General features: G+C 41.3%; 1 protein-coding gene across 1 annotated transcript in view; it reads left to right on the forward strand.

The window, feature by feature from the left end:
• Positions 1 to 294: 294 nt before the first annotated feature.
• glceb (glucuronic acid epimerase b) overlaps positions 295 to 16,278 on the forward strand; it is a 62,845-nt gene continuing 46,861 nt past the window's right edge. The window contains exon 1 of the mRNA XM_071536235.1: positions 295 to 438. The gene's annotated coding sequence lies outside the window, so the exon portion shown is untranslated. The remainder of the gene's footprint in view (positions 439 to 16,278) is intronic.

Consider the following 16,278-nt stretch of genomic DNA (forward strand, 5'->3'; position numbering starts at 1 on the left):
TGCACAGTAGAGTTAGTGATTTATTTTATGTATACAAAATGCAGTTTGACATTATGAAGTACATTTTCGTTGTGTGTTTTTTTTTTTGACAGTGCACAGAGGCGTCCCCTAGCGTTTTCCATCAAGCATCCACAAAATAAAAGCTTGGTTTCTATTGGATTTTACATGATATAACCGGCCGCTTTCATTGGTTCGTGCATATCTCCACCCTCTCGTCCTATCTCGCGATAACAAAGAGCCTTTCGCAGTGAGAAGTCGGTGCTCGATTGTGTTCACTCGCTGTTGTGGCAGGAAGGCAGTGCAGTCAGTCCCTTGGTCGAGCAACTATTCTGAGAGAAAACAGGAGCCTTGTAAACTAACCGACCAACCAACACAAACCCAGTCTCTTTAGCGTCCCTGAATAAACTGCGGCTCTACACGGGACCTTAAATCCGGCAGGTAAGGCAGCGTTACGTTACGTCTTGTTATCTCTCTCTCTGTAGTCGCTCATGCATTGCTAGCTGATATTTTTAACAAATCCATTTCCTACCAGCAAAGCAAGACTTAGATCTCCACCAGTCATCACTCCCTCACCCTGTCAGACCCAGCCCTCATGCAATATTTACCGTTAAGTCTTTAACACAACCACCGGCATGCCATTGCACGGAATCGGAAGGGATTTGCAGGAACTTCAAAGCTCACTGTTGACTCTGACTGGTCTCCTGAATGTACACTCCTGTTAGCTTCAATGCTAACGATACATCTGCTTAGTGTAAACTAGCCTTTGGCTGGCTAACCAGCTAGCTGGCTATCCCACGAACCTTAACGGTTGCCAGCACAGCAACTTAAACGGTTGACAATATTCCTCTATTTGAGATGCATGATGAAGTAGCAACGCGAGGAAGCCATGTCATGCCTTTTGTGAATGGACCACACCAGAAACTGTTTAACTTCACTTGTGCTGTGTTGCCGGTCAGAGTGAAATCAGTGCTGCTTACTATTTTGGTTAGCTGCGAGGCTTAGCTGTCGTCTCGTCACCCCTGGATTTAAGGTCAGGATTGCAATTTGCCGCCAGTGTTTCTCCATCTGCAAGCTCTCTAACGTTGGCCCTAGTGTAGCTACTTTCCATAGATCACTTTGCTCCTTCCAGTCCATTAGGAATGGATAGTGTTGCTTACAGATGTCTGGTAACTTCTGCGCCTTTGAAGATTTTTTTTTACCCTCCAATGATATTTCTACCTACACGCACCACACCTCTCTGCTTTTGGGAATACGATCGGGCAAAAGTAGACGCTACTTTTTCAGTGATTCTGACCACACATCTTTAAGTACCTATCCATACCAATCCTGTACAGTGTTATTCTTCTTTTATGCAACTACACAGCTGTTAAAAGTGCATTGTTATGGATGCACTGTGCTTGGGATTAGTGTTGCCACAATACCGTAATTTTGACTCATATAAGCCTAAATACTTCTAAATCCCTACCATAGGAAAAAAGCCTAAACTGAGGAAGTGATAGTGCTTTAGATTTTTCTTAAAAAAAAAAAAAAAACAGCATCATAATTTGGAGGGAGCTGAAACTGTGAAGAGTAAAGTATTTATCCCTGTTGAGCAGCTACCAAAAGTTGCTCTGGGTATGGTTCTGATTGATTTTTTAACTAGAATCTTTTTGGGCTGCCCGATACAAAAATGAGAATTTCATATGGCCAGCACCATTATAGGCTCACCCAGGCTTCTCCCTTCTCACAGAACAGACACAATCTTATAAACATAGATTAAATAGCCTACAGTTGAATAAAATGGGTAAGTTGAACACCTTCGCCTTAATATGGCTGATTTAAGTGGGTCAAGATTGACATTGTAATGATGAATGCGGTACACTAGGTCTATTCTGCAAACTGCCATGATTTGGGACTCATATTTCAAAGTACATTACAAAATAAACCAAGCGTCAAATGTTTTACATTTTGCACGGGAACTAGTCTATTTAGGGCCTCTGAAGGAAAGATATAATTCTGACAGGTGTGACACTGTTACGTCTGCAGTTTTTCACTAGTTAGTTATTATTTTACTATTAGTTTAGTTGAAGACATTAGGCGAGCTGCAGGATAATTCTCAACCGCAGCATGTGTGAAAGTGCTAAGTGATGGTGTGGCTTGCATGCAGTGGTGTAGGCGGCGAGACAATAATCTTAAAGCCCCTACATGTAGAATATTTAGCCTACATCAGTACATCATTCTCAAATTTTTGATAGCATAGTAATGGCTGTAGTAAAATGAGACCACCGTAGTGAAAATTGGTTTATTCTTTGTGTTGCTTTCTATGTGTTCATTCTGTGTCCGTGGGTATGATTTCCCGTGAAATGTGCAGGATTGACTTACAGCACAAAGGAGGAGCCTCAAAACAGGAGGAGGACTGTCTCACTCTAGTGGTTCGTAGGTGAACAAATAAGTTCAGAAGCTGTTCAGTCCCACTGCGCCTAGCTAGGAGTACAGCATCATATGTATGTTTTTTGTCAGGCATAGATTATCCACTGCAGTTGCAAAGGTTAGCAGTAAGATTGGCCGAGCAAGCATCCCTACATATAAGGTGAGGGAGTACCGTTTGACTGACTGACCTGAATTTGGCTCTTTGAGTCTTGTGCCGTGGGAAAAAACACTCCCCTCCTTACACAAGTTTATTCCAGTTCCATTATTCAGTTTACATGATGGCAGTTTCACATTACCTCCTCTGTGTACAGAGGGTGGGCTGGGGAGGTGAGTTGTCTTTGCGACGTTGACGTAAAACACTACCATTAAGGGACTCAAGGGGCCGCCAAAGTCATCAAGTTTCAAATTCTGTTGGTCGCAGCTTTAACAGAGGTTGCAATTGAAGTGATCATTGTGGGAGACCCAAGAAGACAACCTGAAAAGACTCACAACCTCTGTTGTACCAGTGTCAAGCCAACCAGAATAAAAAGGAGTCTGTAGTGAATTTATATAGCCTATACTTTTTTTTTTTTTACAAAATCCTTGTTACGGCATATATTCATACCTATGAATGGCGTCCAGAAATTGACTAACAAAGACTCAAAAACAAAACTTTTTACCAGACAGCTTGGAAGGATGTCTCCTATCTTGGACATTTCAGTGGTGGCAGATTGCAACAACATCGGCACAAGTTGTCTCCTCTGACACAAGTCTTTGAAAATGTGTGGAGGAAGGAATGCATGGGGATTAGGCGGGGAGGAGATTTGGAGTGTCTTGAAATTCCATTGTGTGGGGAGCTTTTGTTTGTTTGAAAGCCAGAAATCTCAGCACCTGGCAAAGTAATCGTTTAGTCACTGGTATTGATCAACAGCCATATCAACCGCTCGCAGATATAGGCTATTATGGTCGTTTTGTGCTATGTAGCACTTTACTCTCTTTCTGCAGGAAACACCATGCATGTTATTTTGCAGCTATAGTTTCATTCCATATACTGTAATATTATGATTTCACTGCGTATTTTGATGCAGTTTTTGGTGTTCTGCATACCTCAGTACTACTTTTTTTGCTACAGGGACAATTTTTATGCTCTTATTTTGAACCCAAGTTGTTTAACTTCTGGTCTCATCTCTGGCTAGCTTAACTCAGCTGTTCACTGTTCACCATTATGGCAGCCACATCACTCCACCCTCTTCTTTTTCTTATTTATTTATACCAAGATGCTTCCTGGATAAAATAAGACACTCACACACACAGGACTTGAATCATGCCCTATGTGGCCTCTAATAGAGATTGTGACTGTCCCTCCGACTTCACCATTCCATAACAATACTCTATGGATTTTTTAGGTATTTTTGTCTTCCTACATGTCTCTAGTTTATATTTTGGTATGATAACCCTGCCTATCTTGTAGCTTAATGATAGTTATCACTCGGCGGAGGTGTTCGGAGTGCAGTCCCAGTGTACCACATCCAATGGATCATGGATGGAAGATTCATGATGGGGATCTGGCCATTGAGTGGATGCGAGGTCAGCCTGCACCAGAGGCTGTGTTGGACCTGCTATCCTGCTCATGTGTACGATCATGCAAATTACCACACTGCCCATGCCTTGGAAATGGTCTGAAATGCACAGACATGTGTAAGCTGCAAACCTGCAGCAACCAAGCAAATGAACTAGAATTTTTTTTAGAGCTGAATGATAGTGATGTGGACGATTGTGACACAGATTAAGTTTGTCCCCATGACATTTTTCATTTTTGTTTTTTTATATGCATCAAAGAAGGGGCCAAAGGCAATAGTACCCGCAGACTTTGCCCCCTCCAAGTGAAAATAAGAGTAAGCCAAACCAGAGTCCATTTTATTTCCGATTGAGATGCCTAGACACGTTGCACTTGAAAGATTGGAGATCATAGTTAGGAGGAAAGACAGAGAATGGAAGATTGTTCCAGAGTGTATCAGTAGTGTATATAAAGGATTGGAAATACCGGTTAACTTGCATTAGAGAGTTGGAAAGAAAAGGGGTGTGATTGTGTAGCAAGCCTTGTGTTTCGCACCCTCCTTAAAGGAGGAGGCATACTATGTGAGAGTTCAGAAGAGCAGTGTCCATTGTAATAACGATAGAATAGGGAAAGTGAGGCAACATTGCGGTGAAGAGAGAGAGCTTGAAGAGAGTTAAAGGAGGAGAGTTGATGAGACGAATAGCCTTTGACTCCACCTTCTTGAGAAGTGTTGTATAGGGAAGAAACTGCTTGTAGCCTTTTCTGATAATTGTTTTATCTGCTTATGCTCTTATAACTGTGTAACTTTATACCAATGCTTAAGTGTATGTGAAAGATAAAATCAGGGTTTTATATGGGGGTAGCTATCATTAAGATACAAGATAGGCAGGGTTATCATACCAAAATATAAACTAGAGACATGTAGGAAGACAAAAATCCCAAAATTGTTTGGCCACCTTGGGTGGTACCAATTTGTGAAAATATCAGTATTGGCCCCTGGACTCATTTTGAATTTTCCTTTACAAAAGTCATTACGCTACAAGGCTGGAGTTATCATATATTAATGTTTTCATATTGACCCTATTAACATTCTGGTACCACTAATGTTAGGCCACCTTAGGTGGTACCAAAATCTGGATTGGCCCCTGGACTATACTGGCAAGTGTGCATGTACACATACACATACACATGCATGTGTGTACACATATGCAGTCCCACAGATGTTGCCATCATGTTTACATAGTTTTTGTTCGTCTTGATAGAAACTACTTGCGCAATTTCACCAAATCCTCATGATTCTGTATTAAACCTGTCTAAATTCTCTTCCCTTATTTTATTGGTGATTTCCACAAAATGGAAAACATAGGGCCGTATCTACTCCTATCTGCTGAATTTGGCAGAGTGCACTTTTATGTCTCTGTGCTTTGATTTAGTGTTGATGTGTGTCCTTCCAAAGCCATTTCAAAGTCTCTTCTCTGATGACTGCCCTTAATCAGCACATTTTGCCACATTGCATGAAATAGTAAAGTGTCCTTCCTGTGAATGAAGCTCTCTCTTGTAGTTATAACTGCAGTCAATTTGAAACATTCAGGAGCACAAGAAAGAAAGCTGTTAGAATTGGTGAAAATATGTTATATTAGCCATTCCTAGAATTTTTAATTCTCATGTCTGCTCCTTTTTTGGTAGCAGTGTAGAAACCAGCTCCGACTAAATATGTAACTTGTAGCAGGTCCAGTCCTTTGCAGCGTATACTGTCCTAATTGCATGTGGTCTATCCTTAGATCTGAGATCATTGCTAGTTGTCACTGACCCACCTGCTCCCCAGATTAGGATATGCAGTTGCTTCTAGAGAATATCTTTCCTTATAATTATACTGTTATGCATTGGTTTTTGGCCCTGCCTGTCTCAGCAAGAATCAGCTGTAGCAAGATCCAACCCGTCTGCCTAATCTCATGTTTTTATGTCTGCATGAAGGCCTGCTTGTGGCTTGAACACTGGATGGATTCTAAAGCATTGGTTATTGTGTGGCACTTTAAACAGAGTGTCTGTCTTCTAAGCAGCAGCTGATTGCAGGTGGTTGATCCAACTTCTCTATGAAGCGAGGAGAAATGGGCCTCTCCTGCTCCAGTCATCTCATGGTACTAATCTAGCAATGCTTGTCATATTTTGTGCTTGGCCCAAGTTGTGAATAAAGCCGTAGTCATAAGATACCAGCAAAGATTGATTTAATGTTTTTGGGGAAAATGCTTTGTGGCTGCTTTTTATAGTAACACATTAAGTGTGTTAATAGGACTAACATTACAGGTGTTTTGGCTGTGCTGCATTTGGCAAAAGTATTTATTTATATTAGGCTTATTTCTGTTTTGATAAATTAGCTGGCTCGTATTAGATGTTCCGTCAAGTAACAACAACGATTTTAATAGACTTAAATTTTTCCCCTCTTGTGAGGATGCTAGGTTCTGTATTTGCAAATTGTTTCTGCGGGTATACAAAGTGTAATTTTCCTTGTCTATTACCATTGGCCAATTGCTGGCTAATTGCAAAATTTGAGTGATGGGACATTTGTTCTGGTCTGAACTTTGAAAGCAAAAGTAACATGTATTTTCATCTGTGTTTACAAGACTCTTCTTTTTGGAACATATTTGTCATCTTAATTAATTAAGCTTTAAAGGCAAGGTCTGTGTGAGGCTGATTCCTGTCTCACACTCTTGAGGCTTTCCCCATCTGTTTTCCTCCATCAGCCCAAAAAGACAATACCGCCAAATTTTAAGCATAAGACATTTAAATATCTTATGTTCTCCTCCCTTTCATTGTTGTATGGTGTCTTGGGAATTCAGTTTACAAGTCCAGAGTTGTAAAAAAATCTCAGCCCTCCTCAGTGTGCCACATCTATGAGCTTTTGAGATCCATATGCCAGCAGCCAGCAGAGATTTTTTTCAAGGAAAACATTTCCTCCTCATAACACAAAGAAGCATTGTTTATGGTGCCTCTAGCTGTCACTGTCTATCAAAGCAAATTTTCAAAGCTTTGTGAGTGGCTTTGTTCCGGCTTTGTAATGGTTTGTTGGGCGGTCCATATTGGAATGTTCAGGTGGCAGAAGGGGGATTATCAGAGGTGGATTGTCTGTGACCAGGCTAGCAGATGGCCGCTCCACTACTGATGCGCCTTTCCTTGCTGGAGTTGACCAGAAAATCCTCTTTAAATTAGCTTTTTTTTTGTCTTCCTCACATCCCACCAGCAAAGTGGCAATGGTTCAACTTGTTGCCTTGTGCATTTTGGCCTATCACATTTTGAGACCCATGCACAGGCTTTCTGTTAAGAAATTCTCCCCTCTATTGCCATTACTCGCTCATACTCTTTAATAGCCTGCTAATGGGTGTTGTATATTGATATTATAGGCTAGTTTTACTATGAATAAAAAAAATGAGTTGACCTACCCCCAGCATTTAATGAATTCTTTGAATATTAGGTTGCTCTGATACTCTGTTAGTAAAATTTCTCTGAGATGAGGACAGCATCATACAGTATGATGATGAATGCGATGGATTTTCTTCTCTGGATAACATCAGAAATCCCTGACAATTTTTTTTATGGGGAACATTGCATAGTAATATCTGAATTGTATCCATGGTGAAAGCCCCACATTACAAGTCAGTGTTTACACGGACGTTTGTCAGCATATATGAATGACAATAAGCCAATGAAACCTAGGCAATCAAAGCACAATTAGTACTGAAGTGCTTTGCCACTGTAGAACAGTGAATCACCTGCATTGTCGCCTTATTAAGATGCAGAACTTTTCCCTCTTCCTTTATTAACTTAAGCTCAAGCATTAGGGACCCTGCCAAGGACCTGTAAGTGTTTTGATTAACAGGCATATGATATTTCTGGAGACTAATTGCACTCAAAGATGCTGAGGACATTTTTTCGATATAATAGTCTGGCGAGGAGGAAAGGTTCAGGGCATGAAGGCAACTGAGGTGAAAGAGAAAAGAAAACTTCGCCGTCACGGTTATAGGCAAACAAGGTCTTTTATTCATGTATTTGTTGGTATTGTTGCTTTCCCTCACGAGAAGCAGAATCTATACCAAGGAGGAATGCATAGGTGAGTTATGGTGGCCTGTAATTTGCAGACTTCCAACTTCTTCCAACTTGCCTAAATAGCTTTGATCTCTGTACCCCAGGATGCTGATAGTCCAAAAATGTTATTCCAGTGGTCAGCTCACCATTCATCAGACTGCCTGTTTGAGTCTGTTAATCTTCCCAACTGCTTTAGCTGTTTGAGCTGGCTCATGCTGGGTTTTTTGTCTCCAGCGCAGGCAGTGGAGTGCTAAGCCAGGTTCTCCCGTGGTGCCTAATAATAGGCTAATGGAAGAAGGGCGGCTCTGTTTTGGCTCCTAGCTGGACACTTCCTAGAGCCTGCAGCGCTGATGCACACAAGTTACTCTGGTCATCGGGATTGCTGCGATGCCTCTGATAGCTACCATTGGTGTTAATGAGTGGGCAGGCGGAGGATCATTAGTCTGAATTAACTCTCCTCAGTGCAGTTCATGTTCAAGCAGGTCTGAAAGCAGTGGAAAATTTGCCAGACATTGCATGTTTTGCCGTAACACAAAGGAACCAGGAATATAAAAGCCAGCAAAGATTTACAATGCTCTTGTAATCAATAGTTATCCAGTACGAGGCTAACTGTCTGGAGGGGCAACACAGACTGAGTTGGAGAAAAGAAGTTGAAGCAACCGTCTTGGAGTGCTTGCTTACTTCTGATTGGTGTGGAATTTACCAGTGGAAAGATTTGTTTGTTACGGTGTGGCTTCCATTAAAGCTTGTCCTGGTCAGTTGATTTGTTTGGTCACATTAGAGGTGTGGCAGAATTCCACTGATAGATCTTTCCATGGCTCTCTCTGAAACCTGGCTTGGATTTCCAATAGCAGCTGGCTTTGATAACTACTATATGTCAGATAAAAAAAGGGTTTGAGGAATAATTTTTAAAAGTGCGAATGATCCATGTTTGAATGTTCTTTTTTAGGTAAATGCATCGATCAGGTTTATTGAATTATCGAAAAAATAATCAGCATTTTTTCGGGAATTAACTTATTGGGCAATATTTTAGGGCAGAGGTGTTATACGTTAACTGTTCACGAAAGTAAGACATAAAGATTATTGTTGGGAACACTCCCATGCCCCCTGAACTCAGATTAAGTGACACTAGCAGGTCATTCAGTTTGGGGTTGGAATATTTCACTCACACATTACTAATGTTGTGATATGTACAAATACAACACCACCATGAGCACTCTCTATTAAGTGTTAAGACAGCAGCAGGCGACATGTTGAATTCTTAAACAAAACGTTCTGTATTTCATTTGAAATATGCTGCAAGCAATAAAGTCAATCTGATATTCTTTATCTTTAATGGGCCCATTTATTTTTCCTCCCTGCAATATACTTCCATTTTGCTCGTGCTGAGTGACATTGTTGAATTTATAGGGCTGCACATGCCGTCTCAGTGGGAAATGAAACAGTTGTCTGTGTTATCTTTTTTGATTGAATGTTCAGGTAATTTGGCCCAAAATAAATTTTTAGAGAGCCTGTTTTGATATTTTTTTTTCAGACTTAGACTAGATTTCCTTTTACAGTTGCAGCACTATTTTGTTCCCAGCAATTACTAAGACGTGTGAGAAAAGACTGCAGAAAGAGTCTGCATAATTCTCATTTTGAGCTATGAGATAATTTAATAATAAATGTTCCATTTTATAACAGATTTATGCCCAAACAGACATCAATATTTTTTTTTTTGTTAGTGTGAGCTTAAGTTTATTTTGAAATTTAAAATGTGCATCTGTAGTAGTTCTCACTGTGCTTTGTTTAGCTGACACATAAATTTTGTTGCTGACAAAAACTTAACTTATGTGCTTGGGTGAGTCCCCCATTCTACCACTTCAGTACACAATAGTCTTTCTGTTGGAGCCCTTGGCCTTAGGGCCTGTTTGTCACCCAGGGGAGACAGCAAGCTTTAAGGAGCCAAGAGTTGTGAAAGGGGTGAACCTCCGAGCTTATTGCCTCCTTCACTTTTGATATGGGTCGTTTTGCAAACAGTTGGCCATTGATTGCAGCCATATTTTTCAAGCTTTCTTATTGTGAGGCTTGAACTTCAAGTGACTCAATAGTCAAAGGGAATAGCAAAGGTTTGCTTTGCACACTTGTTCATATTCATAGTCACTCACATTGTCACCTGGGAGCCTTCCAGTACAACCAAAACCTCACACTGAACAGCTCCACTTGAGCAGTTGTTAATTTAAGGAAAAATCCACCCAAAAACACCTTCCATTTCTGGGTCCATTTTATTGTTTAGTGGTGTATTTTTCTTATTCCTGTGGATATGTGGCCAAACATAGACAATGTGACGTCATGTAGACATTTTCTGTACAACAGAGTTGGATGGCATTAAACATATCATCATACAGGGAGAAATCCATCGTAGAAGAGGCAGAGATGCCAATTTCTCCACCAACAGTAGCCTATAGATCATAAAGCATTGTGGCCACAAGACTTCGTCAAGCTGTTATAATTGTCCATCAAAGTAAAGTTTGTCAATCGAGCAGTGGGGTGGGGGTGTTGGATGGGTCCAGGTTGTCTGTGGGACACTGCATGGCTGGTGTTTTAACCCCTCACTCGGTGACCCTCGCAGCATAGCTGATCATGGCCCACTTCAAAGGCACCACACAGACAGCTAATGTCTCCATACTTGTGAGCCCTAACCCTCCCCCAGGCATCCTCCTCGGCCACCCCTCCTCCTTGCTAAATACCAACCACCCTTTACAACAAAAGAGAGTGGCCCCAGTTGGCCAGGCACGCAGACAAACAGATATGGAGCTATGCTCTCCTCCCATTATTCACTGCACTCCTATTTATGGGTGCCACTGAATGGAGACGGCATTCAGAAAAATGTGTCTGCAGCTCTGACTTTCCACAGTGGATGAAGCCAGGCATAAGAGCTGGAATGTCCAGACAGGCTTTCCAAGGGACTGTGACACACTCCGGGGAGCGAGCTGCTCTGGTTGGCTGTCTCACGATCATGTGTGGACGGCTTGCTACTTTCCCTTCTGTCTTATCTGTCACCGTGTCGGTACCAGAACCTTAGAACCCCCCCGCTCCGCCCTCAACACACAGGTTACATGCTAACCACACATGTGTACCCATAGTGCTCTGCTGCTCTTCTCAGCCAGAATTGTCTTTTGTGGCAGTCTGGCCTGCAAGTGTCCAGTGGCAGTGAATAGGGAGGAGAGGAGCCACTGTGTTGTCTCTCAGCTCATGTACTGAGCAACCAAAGTTGAGAATGCCCCTTGTGTTATACCAACACACTGAATGCCTCTCACTTCATTTTCACTCACTACTGATTTCCCATGTCATTCACTTGTTCAAACAATTATAGACCATAATGGAAAATGGGCGTGAAAAAAACTTTGCTTGGCATTGGCTAGTAGAACAGCATGTTTGTCTTCCCTGTCCTTGGTTGTTGCTGTTTGCGACTGTGCCAGTAGAGTTTGCGCGTTGCCTTTGTAATTTTTCTTTTATTCTCTTATAGGCTATATTATGCCTTAAAACTGAAACAAGGAGAATACAAATAGAAATTCCCGCACCTGAGTAAAATGAGTTTAGGTACTCCATGGTGAAAAATGTGTACAAAACAGAAAAGAGCACAAATAAAAGGGGAAAAAGTTATGGGCCCAGATTAGTCAGTCTTATGTTTTAATGACTTTAATGACACAAATGGAACAAGTTGCTTAAAGCTTTTTCTTGTGTCCAGTAATCCAATAGAGTATTATTTCTTACAATGGAGCAGTGACAAGTAGGGCTGGGTACCGAACTTCGATACTTTTATGGCACTGACCGAATTACGTCGGTACTACCGAGTACCGTTTCACGTAAAATCAATCGGTGCCAAATTTCGGTACCTGAGAGCGCATCTGGCTGAGAGAGTAGAGAGAAAGAGAGAGAGTGAGACTCTGAGAGCGAGATTACGTCACCCCTGCAGCTTTGTTGCTTGTTGTCAGGGCAATGGCGAGCCGAAAGCGGTCCCAAGTGTGGTTACACTTTTCAAAACTGGACGCAGACAACGCTCACTGCAATATTTGTGATGCAAAATGCAAAGCTGGCCATGGGAACATGTCTAACCTGAGGAAACGCCTGGTCAAACACAAAATATTTCTAAAAGCTGAAGAGTGTAGCCTACCGTATTTGATAGCCTAGTCTAGCCAAGTCCCCCGCAGCAGCCACAGCTAACATTAGCAGCACGCCTGCAGCCAGCGCCAAAGAAGCTGAACTTTAAGTGAGGCATCGACAATTTCATTGACATGTTCAGGTAATTAATTAGCTAGTTGGATAAGTTGTTCTTGGAGATAACTGGGCTTTTTTCATTGTCTTGGCTGACGTTAGCTTAGCATTTTTACTAGCGTTGTCACTATCATCAGCTCGTGAGTTGTGTTGTTTACACTCTTGCGCTCATTGACAGGTCACCCTGTCCCACTCTCAACCCCCCCTCGTGTCACAGTGAGAGCCACAGAGGTTACACCCTTCACCCTGGTGCAGAAGACGTCGTTACCCCGCCAGAGAGTCAGTGAGTGCCACAGGGCAGTGACCACGTTCATTGTTAAAGGGAGAGGGAGGGGTTTTATTTTGTGTAGTGTGTAAAATGTTCTAAATAAATAACAATGTTGAAATTGAGAAATTTGGACTTATTTTTTACAACTGAAATTACATTTTTATTATTACAGAGAGAGTAAAGTACCGAAAAAAGTATCGTTCAGGAACCGGTATCGAAGTCAAGGTATCGGTACCGGTACTGGTATCGAAAATGTTTGAACGATACCCAGCCCTAGTGACAAGTGGTTGTAGTTACATGGATGATGAATTAATTGTCACTGTGAAGTCATCATGTTCACTCAGGTAACAGGGAAGGCCTTGCCAGTAGGGATACACATTGTAAAAAAAAAAAAAAAAAAATCTTGATTGATTTGCACTCAAGTTAATGATCAAAATAAAACAACACAAAAACACACGCACACACGCCACCACACCCACTTCTAATCAAAGTATTATCCAGACAAACAACTTGACTCACACTGATCAGCATTTTGAAGCTGAATGGGGGCTATAATCATAAAGCACAAAATAACAATATTATTATGTAGGCTGAGGCTACATTATTAGTCTGTAGGCGATGGAGTTATGGCTCATAAAATCCTGCCGCATTCTCATCTCGCATTCTCATATTCCCATATTAGTATGACTGAAATAACATTTCCAAACTCCAAAGGAAATTAAAAAGGCCTATTGTTGAACAAATCGGTGGGGGTTAACTGTTTTAGGCCTGTTGCCTAAACATTTTTATTTATAAAGATCAGCATGTCCAAATGCTCCAGAGTAACGCACTACATACGAAACATCTGTTCACCATGAGCCCAGCGGCACAGAAGACTCGCTCTGACGGGACAGAGGTCCGGGATGTCAGCCTCGGGAATCCTTTCCACCAGTCCAGTGGATTCGTATCAAGTGATGGAGGTATTTCTTGCAAGTAGCCCTCCACTTTGGTTTCATGGTCACTTGCATGGTTGGACTGGCTGCGATGACACAATTCGAAAAGTCATTAACGGTTAAGGTTAATCGACGTGATACAAACAAAAAATCGATCATCAATTTTTCTTAAGCATCCCTACTTGCCAGATTTTCAAGGGCCATTTATAATCCCTTTCACGCATGCATCTTCACCCAGAAATCTTCCGGAAATTTTCCGTGCCGGGGTCATGTGTGAACGGCAGCCAGAGTCAATGATCTGGAAACTTTGATCCGGCAATTTCCCCCCCCTCAAGACCTAGTGAAATTCCTGGGAATCTTCCTTTGCAACACTAGTGTCAGCAAAAGACATACAAGTCCTGGGTCAAGGATTGAGCATTAAAACAAACCAGATGCGTTTTTTCGTGATTTCGCCCATTTTTCAACTAGCACATCTGGCCCTTTAATAATGGATGTGTGTATATATCCATAATTAATGATTAAAAAGATAACTTAATGTGATCCTTATTTGGACTTAGTGAAGTGAATATCCATCCTGAGACAGAATTCACATTCACATTATGTTATTCCTTTGATCTTCAAAGTTTTTTTTAAAGGATAAGGCTGGTGTTTTTTAATGCATTTCTTACAGTCAACAAATCCTGTGAAAATAACAGAATCAGCAATGAATTTCTTTTTTGCTACCAAGTCTTGTCCATGTAGCAGATGCCCAATAAAGCCGTGTCCCAGTAGCCATAGAACTCTATTGTATTTAAAAAACTGTTAAAAAAACTCAAACAACTTAATAAGCTGACTGTAAATACGTTTTTGATCTCAGGAAAGTAGTTCTGTAGCACCGAAAATAGTCCCCGTCGTAATGAAGAATGTGTTCCCATTTGAATTTGATTTGGTAATAACTACAATAGCCTGACTTTTCATGGTAACAGTTAGTGATTTTTAAAATTGAAACTATGTCTTTGTGAGCTGTATTTAAAGGTTTGTAGCTTACAATTGGAGCCAATCACTGATGGTTTGAAGGCTAAAAATGGTACGTGGGAAGTCGGAAAGTAATGGGAGCAGAGCAAACGCATTGTTGATTTTGTTATTTTCATAGGATTTGTTGATGATTAGAAATGTATTTAAAAACAGCAACCGTATCCCTTAAATTTCAAACAGCTCTCTCCCAAGCTAGAAGCCAGATAACCAAGATTCAAATCTGTCACATCAAGAGACACTGTCTTGAGTTGTTTCATCGCCGTTAGTGTGCGTGACTGACTTTATGTATTCGTAGAATTATAGAAGCAATCTATGGAAAACTACCCTGGTTATAGATGGCAAAATCAGTTTTCCATTCATTGTCATTGAAACAGCTCCAGTAATTTCTTTGGATCCCATCACAGATTAATCCTGGCTCTTTTCCTCTAGCTTTAGGGGAGACTTGCTCACATTCACAAATCTTGGTGGAACAGTCCAAGATCATAGGAATGATATGAAATGTAATACTGTGTAGGGTGTTTTTTTTTCCTTTAAAGTGAATGTAGTTATGCAAAAGGCCTGTGTCATAGGAAGGTGGTGATAATCTAGCCGAACAGTGGTTTGGGCTTGCAAATGCTCTCATGTTTATGAATATGAACTTATTTTCCATATAGTTTGATAATTGTAGGGCTCAATGCATGGAGCTAGTGTAATGAAATGTCCCTGGGCAGCCATTTTGCATTCACCCTCATGGGAGCCACCCACTCTTTCTACCCAATGTGGATAAAGGATGTCTTGGTTAATCGTTGTAATAGCCATCTTTACAACTTTACGCCCTTCAATATTGCAAAACTGGGAGGCTGAAGGTCTCTCATCTTCTCTGAACAAAATAAGCTTTCAATTCCCGTCTTGTCGTGTTATGCCTTCAGTGACATTCACACTTGATTAGGCTTGAAAATGAAGTTTTCCTCCTGTTGAGGTAGGAGGCACGACCTTGGCCCCAGAGACCTGGTAAGTCTTTATTGGGTTGGCTGGTCATGGTAAGCCGGAGGGTGCCCCAGCAGTCTTTTCCTGCAGCCGATGCTCCTGCGTCATCAGCACTTGCTTCAGCTTTTCTTCACAGCTCTACCATAGCCTCTTGCCTGGACAGTCTTTGTACCACTCCAGTACCGTCTTTGCACTGTTCCCTAGAGGGATAAAGTACTTTGGGTTCAAGAGAGCCGCCATTTGTCAATCGACTTACAGTAAAACTACCCAAGCTGCCAGCCACATTCATTCATCTTTCTGTAATGCCAGTTGCATCTCCAAAAGCAGTCAACCTTTTGATCCAGTGATACTTTAGTCGACCATATTGTTGCTGCAGCAGGCCTAGCATTTTAATGGACTCACTCTTACATTCTTCCTCAGAAGAACTCACTTTAGCTTCACACATTTTCCAACACACCAGACGCAAACTTCACATAGCTCTGAAGGCTGTGATGACACCTGTTTATTTTTTTTGTAAACCCCATTTCCATCTCACCTGGACTGATATGAATCCTGTCACTAATTATCAGACTCCATCATGTGTGGAAGACCAGGCAAAGGATGCAGAACAGTTCTTTATTTTTCTTTTTTCAACAATATTTATCTAGCACTCAGGACTTACTAAGAAGGGGTCTATTGGGAATTTTCATTTTTGGGTAAACTATTCCTTTAAAGCCAAACTGCCTGAGTTTCTCTTTAGAGATGATATACTGGTAAATCAGACACTTGGTAGATCAGACACTTGAAATTTCTGGCCTATCCTCCAGTGGAAGTAT

Source organism: Centroberyx affinis, unplaced genomic scaffold (assembly GCF_046629955.1).
Source record: "Centroberyx affinis isolate AG114_WGS23_722 - 3 ecotype Tasmania unplaced genomic scaffold, CSIRO-AGI_Caff_v1 ptg002845l_1, whole genome shotgun sequence".
In the NCBI taxonomy this organism is placed as follows: domain Eukaryota; kingdom Metazoa; phylum Chordata; class Actinopteri; order Beryciformes; family Berycidae; genus Centroberyx; species Centroberyx affinis.